Below are 22,370 nucleotides of genomic sequence, written 5' to 3' on the forward strand. Positions count from 1 at the left end.
TCTCCTTTACAGGTCAATGCATGGGAGCAAGGAACATCAAAGACACCACAACATGACTCAGCAGCGCAGACAGAGCAGGCAGAGGATCTCAACTAGATCTGAACTGGGGAAGGAGCTTCATCAGCAACACATAGATTATGTAGCAGAGGAAGAAGGAATTCTACAAAACATTCAATCTCTTTATCAAGCTCAAGTCCAGAAAAGATTTCAAGGCGACCATCTTTAAAATACTGACAGAATAATAGAACCCATTGACTTTGTTTTGGGGAGGCTAATCAAGAAATCATCTCAACAAAATACAACTACAACCAATTTATCCAGGATAGCTAGACACTTTTCTTCTTTCCAAAACTTCAACTGGAAAGGTCCTAACCTTCAGTCTCTTTACACTACCTTACAACATCCAACAAACATTACTACTATTATGGATAACTGTAACATTAATATTCCTCTTTTGATGGATCATCCTGCTGCCAGCCTTGGTGCAGGTGATCCCTTTTCTGTAACTCGGAGTGGTTAGCTCAGTTGAGCTCTTTACTCTTTTTTTCTATAAAAAAAGAAAAGAAGAGGACTTGGGTACAGAAATTATCATTGACAATGATATTCGAGGACTTGGGTCCAGAAATTATCATTGACAATGATATTCGAGTATTTTGTACATATTTTACCTGCTGGTAAGATGTAACCGATTCTTGTTGTTTTTTTTTTTTTTGTGGTAACAAGATATCTCCACTCCTTTAAAATACTCTTTCATATGAGCTCCCACGTCGCACGGTGAGTATGACACCCCACTCAAATTAAATTAGATAAAAGCTTTGAACTAGAGCAATTATGGAGAGGACAAGTGGCGGAATTCTATTGATTCAGACATTAAAACATGAATTACACTCTGTTTACACCATGTATTTAATTGGCCGTTTGTAACACCGTTAGCCAAAACGTAGGTATACAATACTTATATGTGAATTTACACCCAACTGATTGCTTACACTTGGTTTACACCAAATACTTAATTGGACGTTATTGACGACCGTTAAGTGTACAATACACCCGTAAGAAATCTAACGTATTAGGCCGTTCCTCCTGCCCTCCTTTACTTCTTCTTCTCTGCTGAAAATCCATCCCTGAATCATACCATTCTCCAACTCAAACCCATGAACATCAGCGATGTTCTTCTCTGCTTTCTCATCTGCTACTCCAAATCAAATACCCATTTCAGATTCATCTTTTTTCATCTCTGATTCTTCTTCTCGGCATTGGATTCGAACAAAACCCTAACCCGTAAACCTAAAACCATCTCAGATCCATCCACTCATCCAAATTAGGTGATTCAAACACAAATCTGTGCTATTTGTCGTCTCAATTCGACAACCCATTTTACAGTCCTCCCATACCAGTAAGAACTCATCAATCCCCTCTTCACAGTAGCAGCAGGAAGATGTCTAGGAGAAACTGTTCATATGGCATATATGTTAATGGGTGTTTACGTTTTCCCTCAGCCAGTTGTGGGTTTTAAATTCAGAGCCATATGTGTTTGTGGAAATGTCAAGGAGAAACTAAGGTTCAACTTTTTTTTGTATATTTCAGTAACTACTTAGTGTCTGACTTAGTTTATGTCATATTCGATTTTCAGGAGTACAGGACAGGTAACCCAAATTGTTATTTTTCTTAAAAATGCATCATATAATGTATTGATTGTATTTTCTGAATGTTAGTTAACATATTATCTTCTTTTACTATGCAGGTGATTATTGAACACACAAACATGAAAAGGAGATCAGATTCAGGTAACCCAAATTGTTATTTTTCTTAAAAATGCATCATAATGTATTGATTGTATTTTCTGAATGTTAGTTAACATATTATCTTCTTTTACTATGCAGGTGATTATTGAACACACAAACATGAAAAGGAGATCAGATTCATAAACCCAAAATTTCTATTTAACACAAAATTGTTGTTGCTCCTTTTTCTAGATAGGTAAACCTCAAATGTTTATTGTGAACCTGTATGTGTTTACTAAGAATATGTTTGTTTGGACGAACACTCATATCATGAATGATATTTCCTTAATTTATAGCATGAATAGCAGAACTAATTTTGAAGGCAATGCAGTTCTACGGGGCTTTTCTTATAATCTTAAAGGTAATATTTCTCTGAGTTTATTATCTTTTTTGTTACTGGGTGTATTATATTTTGATTGTTTTACTTCTAAATTAGGGCGTTCTAATTTACAGCCATGTACTTCCATGTTGTTTGTGTTCTGAAATATATATCTTTTTTTTTTTGGTGACATGAATGGTGCTTGAAAAATCCATTAGATCTTTTTCTAGGTGTACCATGTGGCAAATGACATCCCTGAGGCAATATAGAAATTCTTCTTTACAGTTGGCAGGGTGTGCACTCTAGGAAATTAGTTCACAGATAATGTTATACAGTTCGCTGCTTCTGAATCCATGGTGGCGAATGGTTTTTGCTTTTGGTTGTACTTGGGTTGGCACTCTCCCTGTTGGGTTATTGAAGCAACTGAAAACTAAGTAATGATCACAAACTAAAACTTTTCAATTTTTCGGTGCGTAGGCTTTTATCATTTCTATGATATTAATCCATTCAGATACGTACGATATCATAGCAGAATTAATGATTAAATGTGTGCCCACTAGAATTCATGATTTGATATGAAATTGGATGGTGATTTCATGCGTTCTTTCGTATATCCATTTAAACATCTATGAAGTACTAAACATTGTCGTAAATACTCTTATGCCTGTAATGTTGTCAACCAGGCTGCCTAAATATATCGTTAGTGCACTTGCTAAATATTGCATCTTGCTAAATTCTGCCACACTTAATCAAGTTTCATGTTAGTTAGCCTTATTCTTTTTGACGCCTATCTCTGCTGGATCAAATTGGAAGAGTAGTGAATTTCATCTTTGTAACTTGAGATAGTTTATGGATTTTCAACAATTATATTTTGCACTAGAATATACACAGTAATAACGGCAGTAGATTGCATAAGTAGATTGTATGAATGATGTTTTGTACTCCCAAATTCCCAATTTTGGGATGTCATATATAGGAGATGCATGGTAAAAAAGGTTCCAAGAACCTTTGATTCCATAGGACAAGCTCAACCACTGCCAGATTCTTAAGTACCAACTAAGAACCAATTCTGCAATAAAGAAGATTGAGGACAACAACAGTGAATTTCATGTTGATATCCGTGCATACAAGAAGATGATTAAGTTTTCAGTTAAGAAGATGTGTGAAGAGTGATACCTTGATTTGGTGAGCCTTTTGTGAATACATGATTTGCCATCATTTTTGTGCATTTTGTGAAATCACAGTTTAATTATCTTTCTGCATGAAAAGATTTTTGCACTCATGTAAATGATGGAAATACAAGCTATTGATTAGTTCAAAATGTATGTTTTCCGTGTGCAGGTAGTTCAAGCTGCATCCTAACAAAAATCAAATATGACAGGAGGAAAACTCAAGATCACCCTTCGGGAAGATTGTATCTTTGGGAGTGATTAATCACCAACGGTGGTTGCTAATTGCTATATCATCGACCTTTGATTCTGAAATGTAATTCCAAAGCATGTACACTGTATGACACATTAGAGTTTTCTAATCAGTTATTTATGTATTATTATGCGAAATCCAGTGTATATGAATATTGATTTCAGCACTTGGTCTCCTCCACCATCTAATCCTTCCTCTAAGATTAACATAGCCATCTCCACAATTCGCGTCTTGGCTGCCTTATGTAATACTGCATTCCTTCTGCTATTAGTCAGAGACAATTTGATCTCGGCGACATTAGAAACACTTTTTGTTTGGTAATAGTAAGGAGTTTAAAATGTATTTGACAAGAAATTGGTTTAAGAATTCGAATCTCTTATGAATTTTGAATTTGCATTTACCTCTTGCTTTGTTAATATTTTATTGTATACCTTTTTGGTTTGATAATTTGGTTACTGTTTTCAACCATGTCCAACTGTATATGGCGTTCTAAAGATGGTTTGAGTGTTATATGGTAGATATGACAACTAGAAGAATCTAGATTTGTGCGTTATATGTGTTGTTCTTTATGGTTTCAGTTTAACGGTTAAGATTATGGTCAAGGGAGTTGTCTCTTCAGTTTCACCGCACCAAATCAAAAATGGTGCATCGGGAAGAGGCGAACCGAGCCACGCCAAACAAAAATGCATCAGGACGGGGAGGGGCGAAGCCGGGAAGAGGCGAACCGAGCCACGCCAAACAAAAATGCATCGGGACGGGGCGGGGAGAAGCCGAGTCACACCAAATCAAAAAGGTATCGGTCGGGACAGGGGCGGGGCAAAGTCGAGCCAAACCAAATCAAAAATCTTAAGCGACAGGGCCAAACCACACCAAATCAAAAAGCCATCGGAACAGGGATGAGACAAAGCCGAGCCAAACCAAATCAAAAATCTTAAACGACGGGGGCGAGGAGAAGCCACATCACACCATAAGACAAAAATACTCACTTAGTCTTTTTCTATTTGTCCTATATTATATTTGGTATATTTATTGTGGATGAAATATTGTAGCTGTAGTATTGAATGAATGATTGAGAATCAGGTGCAGTGTGAGTGAGCAGTTGCAGCTAAGATGTGGATGAGGGTTTGTGTATGCTGTTGAGTCAAGAAACAAGAATTGGTGTTGAATATTTGCTTATGGTGTTGAGTCATGCTTAGAAAAATAATAACCATATCAAATCAAAAATCTTAAGCAACAGGGCGAGGCGAAGCCGAACGATACCAAATCAAAAATATGGTTAAAAGAAAAACATGTCAAATGCGTAGCATGCGCATAATCAAAAATCTTAAATATGTATCGGGCCGAGGCGAAGCCGATCTACACCAAATCAAAAATCCTAAGCATGCATTGGGACGAGGCGAGGCAAAACGGTTTTCGGGTCCGCCCGATGCGTAACACGGGTACAAAATCTAGTAATTGATTAAAACCACTAGCCATATACCATGATGATTTTTTATATTTCCAGAATGTCCCGTCTTTTCCAAAGTAAGTCGATTTTGTACCTTTGCTAAATTTGTATGGTCTCTTCCTCCTCACAAGTATAATTCAATTTCAATACTTCTGAAAATTTCCTAGATATTTGTACAACTTGGATGCAACAATCTAGGGAATCTTTGACTACAAAAATACCTCTCACTAATATGTAGTTCATTTGGAAAGAACGATGTAGCTATACAGAGTTGGTGAGGTAAATCTTTGGAAAAAGAGAAGAAACTATTACTAAATCAAACTAGGAAGCATAGAGTATTAGAGCACTGCTCGGTCAAACTCGCATGCGTTGTTATCTCAAGCATGTTTGTCAATGTTAGTGATCAAAACTATAAGTCTTAAATTCTAGTCTATTATAGCTAAGTCTCGGACTAGGATAGTAAGTGTAGTTGAGCTCAAGGAATTCATGGCGATTCATCATACAAGTGGAAGAACTACTCAAGGAACCGGTGGAAATTCTCGACAAAAAGGTATGTGAAGACTTGAACTTGTATGTCACTCAAAAGTCTATCTATTCTAACTCCTACTTCTTGAGACAAAAGTCGTATGCTATATATATGGACTTAGATAATACACATTTGGTATTTCGAGCCGAGTATACCTCGTCTATCTATATCTCGAAATATGTGTTGGTAAGCGTTTCGCTTCGATCATATTTTTCTTTACCTAGTGACGCAAGTCATGTATGTTTCGATCATCTTGAAAATTGCTTTGACGAGAAATAGTGTAACAACTATATAACGTCCTCTAAGAATGTTTTAATGATTGGAATGAGAGTTTAGATTACATAACCATAGTGGACATAAGTATGTTGTGGAAACACATATGTGCATAACTCCCATGCTGGAAATCGTCTAGTAGCCAAGTCCGCGAACTGCCGAAGTTCTCAAACACGAGAATTTATGCTGAGTTATCAAACTATGTTGCGTGAGCCAAGTCTGCGAACCCAGTCCGCGAACCAGCGAAGCTCTCGAACCCGAGAATTTCTGCTGGAGTTTGAAAACTCTTTCCAGTACTTCAAGTCCGCGAACCTAGTCTGCGAACTTGTATAGGTTATATATCTAAAGATGATTTCTGAACTTAACTCATAAAGACTAAGGAATGATTTTGCAAACATGCTATAAAGTTCATGAACCGATTCATGTGAATCGAATCATCTTTGCTTCAATTGTGTCTTGTGTAGTACATGAGATTTCTTTGCAATTGAACAACTCTTTAACTAGTTCATGTGAGTTATTTGAACTAGTTATGGTGAAGAAGAAAGTGGTTGGTATGAAATGCTTAAATGGCTAACCTTTTGGTTGACTATTATTGAACCAACAATGCACACGTTTGGGTACGGTTAACAAACCTAGAAGCGTGCAGTCCATTTGTGTATGACAAGCTAAGATTTCAATCTAACAATTGAGATATATTAGCTTGAATCTAAATCAGGTTTTCATCTAACGGTGGATAGCGTCTGTTTTGTGAGAAAGGCGAAACCCTGATTTGAAAGACTATATAAGGGGACATCTAGAAACTCTACAAACTAATCCCCACACGTCTGTGTGATAATAGTTTGTAATCTAGAGGAAATTCTCCTTTAACCTTTGGTTTTCTTCTTCTAAAACCAGGTTAACGACTTAAATACTTCATTGGAATTGTGAAGCCAGACCGATACTACTTTTATCATAGTTGTGTGATCTGATCTTGCATCTTCTATCGTACGAGTACAATCATATTGATTGGCTTGAGATCGTGAGAGTTCTCCGATAGGCAAGATATAAAAGTAACCATACGATTAAGATTGTTTTGAGGTAATTGGTTAATCTTGGTTGTTCTTCGGGAATATAAGACCGGATTTTCAATTGGTTTCTGTTCACCTTGATTATATATCAAAAGACGAAACAAAAACTTTAGGGTTTTTCTGTGGGAGACAGATTTATCCTTTGATAGACTCTTCTGTGGGAGACAGATTTTTTTATTGTTAGAGCCTACGATTTTGGGTCGTAGCAACTCTTAGTTGTGGGTGAGATCAGCTAAGGGAATCAAGTGCGTAGTATCCTGCTGGGATCAGAGGCGTAGGGGTGCAACTGTACCTTGGATCAGTGGGAGACTGATTGGGGTTCAACTACAGTCCAGTCCGAAGTTATCTTGGAGTAGGCTAGTGTATGTAGCGGCTTAATACATTGTGTATTCAATCTGGACTAGGTCCCGGGTTTTTTCTGCATTTGCGGTTTCCTCGTTAACAAAACTTCTGGTGTCTGTGTTATTTCTTTTCCGCATTATATTTGTTATATAATAGAAATAATACAGGTTATGCGTTAGATCAATCAATTGGATAGTCCGACCTAACAGTTGTTGATTGATATTGATTGATCCTTGGATATTGGTCTTTGGTACCATCCAAGTCTATCTCTCTTTAATCGAGACTCGCAATTTGCTTGAGTAAGATTAAATCGAGATATTGAGATATAAACTCTGTGATATATCTTTTTATTGATTGAGTCTGACTGTCTAGTTGATTCTCATAAAAAGTATATTGGAGTTTGTCCATACAGATTGCTAAGAGAAATATTGGGTGGTGTTGTTAGACCCCCGCCTTTTCAATTGGTATCAGATCAGGCAAACACGTTTAAGACCTTACAAGTCTGTGTTTGTAGCGATCTGACTCTATAGACAGAGGTGCTATCTCTATTAACGTACCACCAGTCTTCGATGGCGCTAATTACTTATGGTGGAAAATAACTATGCAAGTTTTTCTTCAAGCACGTGATTTTCAGTCATGGGTATATGTTGTTAATGGATATGATGCTCCCGTTGTGGCAGTTGGAGATGCAAACGTTCCCAAAACTATTGGTGAATATATCCCTGCTGAGATACTTGCGGCTAAACAAAATTTCGATGGTTTGAATGCCATCATACATGCCATTACCCCAAACCTTCAGCACCATGTGTGTAATTGCACTAGGTCTAAGGATTCTTGGGATATCTTAAAAACCGTATTTGAAGGAAACTCCAGTGAAAAGGAAGCTAGGCTTCAAAACCTTAATTCCGTTTGGGAGAACCTTCGAATGGCAGATGAAGATTCATTTGATGAGTTTAATCACAAAGTATCTGAAATTGTTAATGCATCTTTTGCATTGGATAAGACTATTCCTGAAAAGGACATTGTGATGAAAATTCTCAGATCGCTGCCATCTAGATACGATTCTAATAAGCATGCCATCGTTGAGGGAAATAACCTCGATAATCTTTCCAGAAATACCTTGGTTGGAAAGCTAAAGATCTTTGATCATGAGAATACATCCAAAATCGGAAAGGATGTTGCCTTTAAAGCACAGAAGAACACCAAATTACTTGATAAAAGTAAGAGTGTTTATGTCTCTGTGGATGATCAGTCTGAGGATGATTTTTCGGATGAAGATCTTGAAAAATCAGTCTCCTTGATCACAAGACAGTTTAGGGATCTTCTTTTGAAGAGAAGTAAACGGTTTTCAAGAGACAAACCCAGGTCATCAGATAAACCTCACACTCGCACCCCTCCTAAAAACAGGGATGCTGACGAGGCTGATGACGAGGATATGCCTCAGTGCTTTAAGTGTAAAGGTTTTGGTCAATTTGCAAACGAATGTCCTAGTCGAAGAAAATACACTGGGAACAAAGGTCTTGCTGTAACACTTGATGAAATGTCTGAGATCTATGATTCGGAAGAAGATAGAAAATCAAGTGTCGGTCTTCTATGTGAGAACATTTATTTTGATAGTTGTAGTAATACATATATCAACCTTGATGGTTTCGGTGAATATGAGAATCCAATCAAGCTGGAAGAATCAATTGACCCATTCTTTGGGAACTCTGTTGGTAACGTTTCAGGATTCAACTTGTGTTTAGCCGCAGTCGCACCACAGATGCCTGATTACTATCCAAGATTGACGTGCTCGTTTTGTTCTCAAAATGGTGATGAACTATCAAGATGTTACAAGTACAAACATCAAATGAGGCACGCCAACAAACTTCAACGAAGAGCAAATCAATTAGCAAGGAAGCTTAAACTTGCTCAGAAGACCGCTGAGGTATGTAGGATTTTATCTTCGTCTAAGAAGTTGGTTTCCAAGGATAAAACAAGACCATTATAGAAGAAGGTATGGTCAAGTCGCTTTGATAGACAGAAGACAGAGGATTCCTCTCAAGAGGAAAATGGTGGACAAATTGTTGTTCACCACAACACAAATTGATTGTGTTGATTGGTAAATCTTGTCTCATGTGCCTGATCAAAAGAGACAAGATTGTGAACGCACATGCTTTAGAAAAAAAATTTTTTCATTGGTTTGTTATTTTCTGTCCATCAATTAAAAGAAAAGGGTTATTATCGAAAATTCTACCCTTTATAGGGTTTAGAGTTGGACGTCTACGAACCTGTTTAAAGGTTTCGAACCCTACATTCCTTTTTCCTCTGTGATATTCTTTTTTTTTCAAGATTGTGTATTGAAATTGTGAATTCCACTCACAAAAATAAGTTGGTAATAGTTGTTCTCAAAGTATCATGTCTTTGGATGGAAAGGATGTCAACATGATTGTTAAGCCATCAATCAAGGAAAAAGAGAAATCTCCAAATTCTTCGTCCTTGAAAAGAAAAAAAAGGAATACAAGAAAACCAAGGGAGGTACCTTCTAACTCTCAGAAGTTTTCCGATGTTCTTGATGAGTTGAAGGAAGTAAGAAAGGAGATTCGTGATATAAAGGCTTGTGTTTTGAGATCTTTGGAAATTCAGAAAGCCCTCGTTCGACATAATCAGCCAAGATAGTTCGTTGATATTAACTCCTTTCTTCGCGAACCTTATGTTCCAATGGCTGTTGACAACAAGGAGTTCGGGAATGATGCTGAATTTCTCAAAGACATTGTTCCCTAGGATGTCTTCTTTTTGGTTTAGTTGGAAGAATAACTAGTGCTTTGAATAGCGATGATTGTGACTACACATAGCTATTATTTTTCATCTTCTTGTATTATTTTCTAGGTTTATTGGTTTTAAATTCTAAAAATATTTGGAGGATGATGGTTTGCAATATTTAATCTTATGATTTGTTATATTGCAATGTTTATGGGATTTGTGTGTTTACGTCTGTGAACTTTGTTGTCCCATATTTTTTCAAAAGTAAAGTCGTTCATGGTCGGTATTCATGTATTGGTTTAAGAATGAATAGACTTTTGACAAACACAAAAGTTAAGCCTATATTGTAAATTCTTTGATGGAAGCTAGGTTAAAATCTTTTGTGAACAAGGATAAAGTCTATTATTGTTATGAAAATAATTATTGAAAATAGAATAGATCCTTGTGTATTCCAAAGTATTGATCTTCATTGATTCATATCTTATGAAATACTGTGAGGCTCCGTAATATGTATTTTGTTGAGCACGATACGACTAAGTTGATTATTTTTGATTAATTTGGTTGGTTGTTCCAGAAGGTGTGTTATGCTGAGCATTTGTGAACTAAATTAATCATCTCGTTTGGTTATTTAGTTATTTGCTCCGTAAGTTCTCTTATGTCGAGCAAAACAAATGACAATTAAATTGATTATTTTCGTGATTAGTTTGGTTATTTGTATTCAATTAGATTAATTATGGGTTCTCTTGTAATTAGTCTAGTTGAGTATTCATATATTCCATAAGATTTTTCTTGTGTCGAGTATATGAACGTCTATCCCAATCATTTTCCAATGGTTTTGGTAGTCATATGTTCCGTAAGTTTACTTATGTTGAGCATAATCAATTAAGTTGATCACCTTGTGTGTTTGATTTAATTGCGTATTCCGATTAAATTAATCATGGGTTTACTTGTGATTAATTTGTTTGAGTTTTTGGATATAGAAAATCACTTATCATGGTTTTTGGTGTCCAATAGAAAAATCCTTCTTTTCTCTCGAAATTAAGGTCGCTCTTGTTGTTCCCTTGGGAATGACATCAAATGGGGGAGATTTCTTTTGAACTTGTGCTTAATGGTCATATCTTGAGGGGTATGAGGCTGTGGAATTTTAGAGTGGTTATCTTGTATCTTTAAACTCCTTGATGAATGCTATTAGCTTCGGCTATATGATTGCATCCAAATTAGACGATGTGCGTCTTTTCTTTTAGTCATGAAATGTCTCTTGTGGAAATTTCATTATGATCCCGTTCTTGTACCTTTGCCAATTTTATTGACAAAAAGGGGGAGAATTAATATGTAGTTCACACTACAAATACATATGGTTTTAGGATCATTGTGTAAGGGGGAGTGGTTTCCATGATCGAGATGGAGTATTGACTAAGGGGGAGTGATACATATCACGATAGTATTATTGTTGAAGTTGTGATACAATTGGATTTTGACACTGTGTAGTAATACTATGACATTGTATAACAATGATCGAGAATCTCGAGTTTTCTCATTGTTATAGCTACGGATCTTCAACAACGATGATGCTAAACTTACAACCTTTGGGATCATTGGAGTACTTGGAAGGACGAAGATTTCAAGGAATGTTGAAGATTAGACTTATGGAATAGGATCTACTAAAGTTTCATTATCTTTTTTGTATTCCATATGTATTGATAGTTTTGTCACTAAAATTGACAAAGGGGGAGATTGTTAGAGCACTGCTCGGTCAAACTCGCATGCGTTGCTATCTCAAGCATGTTTGTCAATGTTAGTGATCAAAACTATAAGTCTTAATTTCTAGTCTATAGCTAAGTCTTGGACTAGGATAGTAAGTGTAGTTGAGATCAAGGACTTCATGGCGATTCATCATACAAGTGAAAGAACTACTCAAGGGACCGGTGGAACTTCTCGACAAAAAGGTATGTGAAGAGTTGAACTTTTCTGTCACTCAAAAGTCTATCTATTCCATCTCCTACTTATTGAGACAAAAGTCGTATGCTATATATATAGACTTAGATTATATACATTTGTTATTTCGAGTCGAGTATACCTCGCCTATCTATATCTCAAAATATGTGTTGGTAAGCGTTTCGCTTCGATCATGTTTTTATTTACCTAGTGACGCAAGTCATGTATGTTTCGATCATCTTGAAAATTGCTTTGACGAGAAATAGTGTAAAAATTATAGAACGTCCTCTAAGAATGCTTCAATGATTGAAATGAGAGTTTAGATTACATAACCATAGTGCACATAAGTATGTTGTGGAAACACATATGTGCATAAGTCCCATGCTGGAAATGGGCTAGTAGCCAAGTCCGCGAACTCAGTCCGCGAACTGCCGAAGTTCTCAAACACCAGAATTTATGCTGAGTTATCAAACTATGTTGCGTGAGCCAAGTATGCGAACCCAGTCCGCGACCCAGCGAAGCTCTCGAACCCGAGAATTTCTGCTGGAGTTTGAAAACTCTTTCCAGTACTTCAAGTCCGCGAACCTAGTCTGCGAACTTGTATAGGTTATATATCTAAAGATGATTTATGAAATTAACTCATACAGACTAAGGAATGCTTTTGCAAACCGTGGCTATAAAGTTCATGAATCGATTCATATGAATCGAATCATCTTTGCTTCAATTGTGTCTTGTGTAGTACATGAGATTTCTTGAAATTGAAAAACTCTCTAACTAGCTCATGTGAGTTATTTGAACTAGTTATGGTGAAGAAGAAAGTGGTTGGTATGAAATGCTCAAATGACTAACCTTTTGGTTGACTATTATTGAACCAACAATGCACACGTTTGGGTACGGTTAACAAACCTAGAAGCGTGCAGTTCATTTATGTATGACAAGCTAATATTTCGATCTAACGGTTGAGATATATTAGCTTGAATCTAAATCAGGTTTTCATCTAACGGTGGATAGCGTTTGCTTTGTGAGCAAGGCGAAACTCTGATTTGAAAGACTATATAAGGGGACATCTAGCAACTCTATAAACTAATCCCCACACGTCTGTGTGATACTAGTTTGTAATCTAGAGTCGATTCTCCTTTAACCTTTGGATTTATTCTTTTAAAACCAGGTTAACGACTTAAAGACTTCATTGGGATGTGAAGCCAGACCGAAACTACTTTTATCGTAGTTGTGTGATCTGATCTTGCATCTTTTATCGTACGAGTACAATCATATTGATTGGCTTGAGATCGTGAGAGTTCTCCGATAGGAAAGATATAAAAGTAATCACAAACATCTTCGTCTCATTGTTTGTGATTCCATGACGTCTTGTTTCACTACCATACGATTAAGATTGTTGTGAGGTGATTGATTAATCTAGGATGTTCTTCGGGAATATAAGACCGGATTGTCAATTGGTTTTTGTTCATCTTGATTATATATCAAAAGACGAAACAAAAACTTTAGGGTTTTTTTATGGGAGACAAATTTATCCTTTGATAGACTTTTCTGTGGGAGACAAAAAAATTATTGTTAAAGCCTGCGATTTTGGGTCGTAGCATCTCTTAGTTGTGGGTGAGATCAGCTAAGGGAATCAAGTGCATAGTATCCTGCTGGCATCAGAGGCGTAGGGGTGCAACTGTACCTTGTATCAGTGAGAGACTGATTGGGGTTCAACTACAGTCCAGTCCGAAGTTAGCTTGGAGTAGGCTAGTGTCTGTATAGGCTTAATACAATGTGTATTCAATCTGGACTAGGTCCCAGGGTTTTTCTGCATATGTTGTTTCCTCGTTAACAAAACTTCTGGTGTTTGTGTTATTTCTTTTCCGCCTTATATTTGTTATATAATAGAAATAATACAGGTTGTGCGTTAGATCAATCAATTGGATAGTTCGACCTAACGGTTGTTGATTGATATTGATTGATCCTTGGATATTGGTCTTTGGTACCATATAAGTCTATCTCTCTTTAATCGAGACTCGCAGTTTGCTTGAGTAAGATTAAATCGAGATATTGAGATATAAACTCTTTGATATATCTTTTTATTGATTGAGTCTGACTGTCTAGTTGATTCTCATAAAAAGTATATTGGAGTTTGTCCATACAGGTTGCTAAGCGAAATATTGGGTGGTGTTGTTAGACCCCTGTTTTTCCATAATGGATTACAGAGTTTTTAGACAGACATGAACAAGAGGCATATTTGGAAAACTTATTGTTCTTACTGAAGTTCCACCAGCTGGCCCAGACTTTATTGATGAAGATAAATTTTATGCAGTCATGATTTGGGTTCTAGTTGAAACGCTTCCAAGACACATAATTCCTGATATTAGCAACATGTTAAGACCAGCTGGAATCTATCAAGATATTAAAAAACCCTAAGGAAAAGATCATGATGAGAAAAACATTGAGGTACTTCTAAACATTGATATGACAAGAGCTCTAAAGTAATGGAGTTGATGCTTATGAAGATCTAGTCACTTCATACTGGCTTAAAATAGCTTATGCCCTGCCTGGAATTCAATCATGTAAGGTGTGCAGAATCCTGGATCATCATGTCCCTCTTTGTGAAGAAACTCATAATATAACCCCCTATCAGCCATGCTCCCACAAACCCAAGCACCCCCCAACACCAACACACACTCCTACACCCAATTCATCCCCTTCAACACCCATCATACCCAAAAGAAGAGGTTATTCTGATAAAGATGTTGCTGCTGAATTTATTATCACAATGAGAAATGCTGAAGTAAAATTAATCATGGAAAATAACAATAGTGTATTAAATGGCAATGATGAATTCTTAGTCTTCAAAGCTGGTACTTCATAGGAACAATCTCAGACAAACAACCCTGAAATCAGTGCTTGTCAGAAAAAGCATAAGAAATCCATCAATTTTCACGAATCTAAGGATTCCAATGCTAGAAGGAAAATTATTCATATATCAAAGATGCTGCTAGACTTCATAACAACAACATCAACAACTCTGAGTTGGATGGAGTTAATATATTTCCAAAAGTTTCTCTAAATGTCCCAAACCCCTATTTTGATCTACCCACTTTATCTGAAATACAAGCCAGTCAAAAAGCCAACCTCAAATCTCAAAATAAGCAACTTTAGGGGAATTTTTTTTTGGAAAAGAAAGCAACTTCCTGCAAAAGTCCTTACACCCACCTAATTCCTGAATCTAAGAGAAAGGGAAGTACTCTAGATAGCTTGGAGTACACACCTTCACACACCAAGAAACTTAAAGACTACCCATCAGGCTTTGGTTACTCTGATGAAGAATAGCAGGATGAGCACAGACTAATGAATAAGATAAACCATGAAATATTATTTCTAGCTGAAACAAAACAGAAATCCAATAATCTTAAAGTTATTTTAGAGAAAATATGAGTTACTAATTACTGGTTTGTTGAACCACATGGTACCATACGCACAACTGGTGGATTAACCTTAGCTTGGAAAAAAAATATCCAACTAGACATTTAAGACTTCTCTAACAATCACATAAATGCTCAAATATCTCCATAAAATGGTCATACGTGGATGTTCACAGGGTACTATGGGAGTCCTTACACCACTTATGATAAAGTTAAATCCTGGAAAATGATAGAAACACTACTACTAGTCACAATTTGCTAAGGATCATCATGGGAGACTTCAAATTTTGTGCTCCATGAACATGAAAAATTTAGCAGCCACTCTATTGATCAAACCGAAGCTGATATCTTTAATAATAAGATTCATGATCTATCCTTAACTGATCTTGGCTATACTGCCCGTCCTTTCACTTGGACTAATAGAAATACTAATAATGCTCTTACGGAACAAAGATTAGATAGAGGACTAGCATATGATATGATAGCACTATATCCAATCTGCTATCTATTGGTTCTGACCACAATCCTATTCTCCTTAATAGAAACTTCAACTGGAAGCCTGGCTTCATTCCATTTTTAAAAAAATTCCCCTGGTTGGATCACAAATATTGCGAGGATGTCATTGTTGAATGCTGGAGAAAACATCACTCAGGGTCTTCATCTTTCATTATTACTAGAAAATTGAAGGAGGTCAAACTCAGAATGAAGATTTAGAACAAGGATGTCTATGGTAATATCAGAACCAATATGGAGGATTGCAATACTAAGCTTGATTGGATCACCAAGAATGTTTTTGATAATGTTAGAGCATTGCTCGGTCGAACTCGCATGCGTTGATATCTCAAGCATGTTTGTCAATGTTAGTGATCAAAACTATAAGTCTTGATTTCTAGTCTATTATAGCTAAGTCTCGGACTAGGATAGAAAGTGTAGTTGAGCTCAAGCACTTCATGGCGATTCATCATAACAGTAGAAGAACTACTCAAGGAACCGGTGGAACTTCTCGAAAAAAAGGTATGTGAAGACTTGAACTTATCTATCACTTAAAAGTCTATCTACTCTATCTCCTACTCTTTGAGACAAGAAGTCGTATACTATATATATAGACTTGGATTATACACATTTGGTATTTCGAGCCGAGGGCCTATCTATATCTCAAAATATGTGTTGGTAATCTTTTCGCTTCGATCAAGTTTATCTTTACCATGTGACGATAGTCATGATATGTTTCAATCATCTTGAAAATTGCTTTGACGAGAAATGGTGTAACAACTATATAACGTCCTCTAAGAATGTTTCAATGATTGAAATGAGAGTTTAGATTACATAACCAATGGTGGACATAAGCATTGTTGTGGAAATACATTTATGTATAAGTCCTATTCCTTGAACCAAAGTTTGTGAACTTTGTTGATCAAGAGAACCGGAAGAGTGGCGTGAGCCAAGTACGCGAACTCAGTCCGCGAACTGCCGAAGTTCTCAAACCCGAGAATTTCTGCTGGAGTTGACAAACTACTTGCGTGAAGCTAAGTCTGTGGACTCAGTCCACGAACCCAGTCCGCGAACCGGCGAAGTTCTCATACCCGAGAATTTCTGCTGGAGTTTGTAAACTCTTCCCGGTAACTTAAGTCCGCGAACCTAGTCTGCGAACTTGAGAAGGTTATATATCTGAAGATGATTTCTGAACTTAAACTTAAAAAAACTAAGGAATGCAGTTTGCAAACCGTGGCTATAAAAGTTCATGAACCGATTTGAGTGAATCAAATCATCTTTGCTTCAATTGTGTCTTGTGTAGCACATAAGATTTCCTTGCAATTGAACAACTCTCTAACTAGTTCATTTGAAGTCATTTGAACTGGTTATGGTGAAGAAGAACATGGTTGATATCAAATGCTCATATGGCTAACCATTTGGTTAACTATTGTTGAACCAACAAGTGCATGCGTTTGGGTACGGTTAACAAACCTAGAAGCGTGAATTGTCAAGTGTGTATAACAAGCTAAGTTTTCGATCTAACGGTTGAGAAATATTAGCTTGATTCTAAATCAGTTTTTCATCTGACGGTGAATATTGAATGCTTTGTTACTAAGCTAACATTGATTGCAAACCCTGATTTGAAAGACTATATAAAGGAGACATCTAGTATTGTGTAAAACTAATCCCCACACCTTACGTGTGATACTAGTTTGCGTGCTAGAGTCGATTCTCCTTTAACCTTTGGTTTTCTTCTTCTAAAACCAGGTTAACGACTTAAAGACTTCATTGGGATTGTGAAGCACCGATACTACTTTTATTATAGTTGTGTGATATGATCTTGCATCGTCTATCGTACGAGTACAATCAGATGGATTGGCTTGAGATTGATATCTCCGATAGCAAGATATAAAAAGTAATCACAAACATCTTCGTCTCATTGTTTGTGATTCCGCAACATCTTGTTTCACTACCATACAATTAATATTGTTGTGAGGTGATTGATAACTCTAGGTTGTTCTTCGGGAATATAAGACCGGATCATCAATTGGTTCCTGTTCACCTTGATTATTATCAAAAGACGTAACAAAACCGTTAGGGTTTATCTGTGGGAGACAGATTGATCCTTTGATAGACTTGTCTGTGTGAGACAGATTTGTTTATTATCAAAGCCTGCAATTTTGGGTCGTAGCAACTCTTAGTTGTGGGTGAGATCAGCTAAGGGAATCAAGTGCATAGTGTCCTGCTGGGATCAGAGGCGTAGGAGCATAATTGTATCTTGGATCAATGGGAGATTGATTGGGGTTCAACTACAGTCCAGTTCAAAGTTAGCTTGGAGTAGGCATGTGTCTGTAGCGGCTTAATACAATGTGTGTTCAATATGGACTAGGTCCCATGGTTTTCTGTATTTGCGGTTTCCTCGTTAACAAAATTTCAGGTGTCTGTGTTATTTCAATTTCCACATTATATTGTTTTATCTTTATAATTGAAATAATACATGTTGTGTGTTAGATCATCAATTAGAGTAATCCAACCTTTGGTTGTTGATTGTCATTGATTGATCCTTGGATATTGGTCTTTGGTACCATCCAAGTTATTCCTTGTATTTGATTAGAACTCGCAGTTCTTGCTTGAGTAAATCAAATCAAGAGAGAGATATAAACTCGTTGATATACTTTTAATTGATTGAGTCTTTTTGATTCTGTTAAAAGTATATTCGAGTTTGTCCATACAGATTGCTAAGCGAAATATTGGGTGGTGTTGTTAGACCCCCGCTTTTTCAGATAACACTAGAGATACTGGTTTCAGAGAAGCCAAAGACAACATCAAGCATTGGTACAACATTCAAGATAGTTTTTGGAAAACTAAAAGTAGGGACCAAACCATAAAGTTGTGGGACAGAAACATCAAATTCTTCCATGATTCTGTTAGAAAAAGGATGAGAAGAAACAAGATTGAAACTATTCGGGATAAAGGAGATTGGATAACTGACAACTCTGATATTTCTAATTCCTTCACAACTCACTTTAGAAAAAAGGCCACTGCTGATTCTATAACCATCATTCTAGACATCGTCAACCTCATACCTACTTCCATAACACCAGATGAAAATGATCACCTCATATCCATACCCGATGCTCTGGAAGTCAAAAATATTTTATTCAGCATGGAAGTAGATAAATCCCCTAGACCAAATGGTTTTCCACCAAACTTCTTTCAAGCTAATTTGAATATTATTGGAAATGACTTGGTTAACATGGTTCAAAACTTCTTCACTTGTGGCTTCATTCTATCTGAAATGAACTATACATTCATTTCCCTTATACCCAAAATAGAATCACCAACCAGTCATTTCAAGCTCATTTCAGACCCATCTTTCTATGTAATACCACCTATAAAATCATATCCAAACTTATTTACCAGAGACTAAAACCTCTTCTACCTAAGCTCATATCCCCATTCCAATCTGCTTTTATCCATGACAACATTGCCATATCACATGAAATTATACATCATATGAATACAAGATATGGAAAGAAAGGTGATCAAGGCCTGATGGGAATCAAAATTGATATGGCTAAGGACTTTGACATAGTGAGTTGGAATTTCTTTCTAACTACTATGAAAAAAAAGGATTCAGTGATAAATAGTGCAATCTCATATATCAGTGTATTTCCAATACCAATCTGGATGTCTTAGTGAATGGTGCTCCTGTTAAATTTTTCAAACCTTCAAGAGGTCTAAGACAAGTAGATCCTTTATCTCCCTATCTTTTTCTTCTCTGCATGGAAGCTCTTTCAGAAACTTAGTGCAAGCTGAACAAGATGGCCTTATTCATGAAGCAAAGTTTGCACTGATGCTCATTCTATCAATCATTTTCTTTTTGCTGATGACTGCATGGTTTTCTGCAAAGCTAATATGAAGGAATGCACAAGTCTAGTAAATATCTTCAACAACTTTAGTACTTCTGCTGGTCAAATGATTAACTTCTCCAAATATGGTATATTCTTTAGTAATAACACTGATCCTGAAATTGCAAATACCATCAGCACCTTCGTGAAAGTTCAACAAATTGATCCCAAAGATAAATATTTTGGATCCCCTTTATTCACTAACAAGAATAAGATACAATCTTTCAAACCATGCATTAACAAGCTTAAATTCAGACTTGCTGGCTGGAAAAGTGAAAATCTATCTCGAAATGGCAGAGCTATTATTTTAAACAGTGTCATTTTTACCTTATGTATATATCAGATGAACTGCTTCAAGATACCCAAGAATACATGCCAGGAAATTGATAATCAAAGAAACTTTCTCCGGAAAAAAGACCCTGAAAAGCCAAAAGGTCTATTCTACATTGCTTGGAGCAGTATCTGTAAATCGAAAAATTTGGGTGGTCTTGGTTTCAGAAACATGCAATTCTTCAATAGTGCCATGATCACTAGAATTTCCTGGAGGCTCATTTCAGAACCTGATTCACTTTGGTCCACCACTATGAAAGCTAATCACTTCAAAAATGAGCATATCATCAGAATGGACACCAAACCAAAAAGATCTGACTCTTGGTTGTGGAAAGGAATTCTAAAAGGAGTAGCCAACATTCAAAGGCACTACAAATGGGAGATTGGAGATGATAAACTGATCAGAATTTGGGAAGATAGATGGATTGACCAAAAAGATGACATTCCCACCAAGCCTGCTCAGTGTCCAAGCACTCTCATCACTGTCAACCAGCTTATCAATAATATAGGGGATTGGAATATGGACATCATTAATCTTTGGTTCACAGAAAAGGATCAAGCTTTTATCCAAAGAACCAGCATAAATATTCAAAAAGAGGATTATGTCTGGAGCCTAACTGAAACTGGTAGATTCTTTGTCGAGTCGATGTATGACAAAAAAGAATTAAGACAAATACAAAAATGATATACAAAACCCAGTGTGGAGCCAGATATGGAAGCTTGATACCTCTCATTTATTCAGATGTTCATATATAAATGTGCTCAGGGGATCCTTCCCACTAATGCCAAAACTTCCAGCATCCTCTGCTTTATTGATTCCACCTGCACCATCTGCAACAATGCTAAAGAAGACATCACTCATTCTCTTATCTCCCGTCCTTACGTTTCTGAAGTATGCAGAAATCTCTTTGGCCATCAACAACATCAACAACTTCACAAAATGGCTAAACAATTGGTTTCAACCTCAAAATCTTCAAGACGACTGGATACCAATATACGCTACCATATGGTTCATATGGAAATATAAATGCGAGTTTGTCTTCAATAAGACAAAACCTTCTGCTATCATAACTGCCAAAAAAATTACTCAACACCTCTGCTCCTTTAACAGAGTCGTGCACAACCAGGCTCATATCCTGAATGATCTATACTACAGAAGGGAGGACCAGAAGAGAATGGAAAGATTAACTAGCAATCATAGACAGATATTTGGAGTCACAATCAGCATTAACTACATGAGTCTAATAAACATGGAGCACAATGCTGATATTAATTCTTACACTAACTTTGGTCTAACTGCCATGAATTACGTAGGCACATTTGTGGGAGCAAGAAACGTCAAAGACACAATCACTGGAGTCGGAAGAACCAGAAGAGGATCTTAACTATCCATCCAATGGGCCAAAGAAATGCAGAGATCAAATGTTGATTTCAAGGCAGAAGATAGCACAACTCTAGCAGAAACTCAAGCAATCTACTAAATTGAAGTACAACAAAGGTTCAACCAGGTTTACCATCAAATAAGGGATGTAAAACTTGAAGCAGTCTCTTTTGTCCTGGGAAAGCTGATCAAAATTAAGAGAAAACAAAATTCTACGACAGTTAAACTCCATAGGATAGCGTTTTACTCTACTGGTTTAGAGAACTTTAATTGGAAATGACCAAATATCCCATATTTTCTTAATCAGATTCAATCTTGTTAGAACACTGCTCGGACGAACTCGCAAGCGTTACTATCTCAAGCTTGTTTTTCAAGTTTAGTTGTCAAAATTATTAGTCTTGATTTATAGTCTACTTATAGTGATGTCTCAGATTAGGATAGAATGTGTAGTTGTGCTTTAGACTTCACGATGTTCGTCGATTGAAGACGAAAAACTACTAAAGGGAGCTTGTGAAACTACATCAACAAAAGGTATGTGAAGACTTGAACTCATCTATCACTTAGAAGTTTATCCTATTATATCTCCTATTGAGACAAGTCGTATAGCTATATAGACTTTACACTATACACATTTGATATTTTGATCTGAGTTTAACTCGCTTATATCTTTCACGAAATATGTGTTGGAATTTTTTTTGCTTTAACTAGGTTCATCATTATTCTTGACGAAAGTCACTGAAAATCACCTGGTAACATCTTACATGATTTGTGTGAGACAGTTATTTGATGTAGACTCGGAATGTTTCGTATTGATTATTCGATCACTTGAAAATTGCTTATAATCTAATAGTTTGTGTGAGATAGCTATTGTCGTCTTCTAAGAATGTTTCAATGATTGAAATGGGCGAACTATTTTGTTAGAATTCAGGAACGGAAGTTAAGTTTGCATACCCATTCGCAAACTTATTCAATTGTTAAGTCATGGTACTTAAGTTTGC

At 36.5% G+C, this 22,370-nt stretch overlaps 1 long non-coding RNA gene across 5 annotated transcripts; it reads left to right on the forward strand.

Moving 5' to 3' along the window:
* The first annotated feature begins 1,120 nt into the window (after window positions 1-1,120).
* On the forward strand, window positions 1,121-3,925 carry LOC113302991. Of its 5 annotated transcripts, XR_003337260.1 has the most exons (6): window positions 1,121-1,561; window positions 1,745-1,787; window positions 1,884-1,980; window positions 2,081-2,145; window positions 2,322-2,537; window positions 3,445-3,925. It is a non-coding gene; the product is annotated as an uncharacterized LOC113302991 (long non-coding RNA). The 5 variants fall into 5 exon arrangements; XR_003337259.1 differs by having other exon boundaries at window positions 1,884-2,145; XR_003337257.1 differs by lacking the exon at window positions 2,322-2,537.
* The last annotated feature ends 18,445 nt before the right edge of the window (window positions 3,926-22,370 follow it).

Source organism: Papaver somniferum, chromosome 8 (assembly GCF_003573695.1).
Source record: "Papaver somniferum cultivar HN1 chromosome 8, ASM357369v1, whole genome shotgun sequence".
Classification (NCBI taxonomy): Eukaryota; Viridiplantae; Streptophyta; class Magnoliopsida; order Ranunculales; family Papaveraceae; genus Papaver; species Papaver somniferum.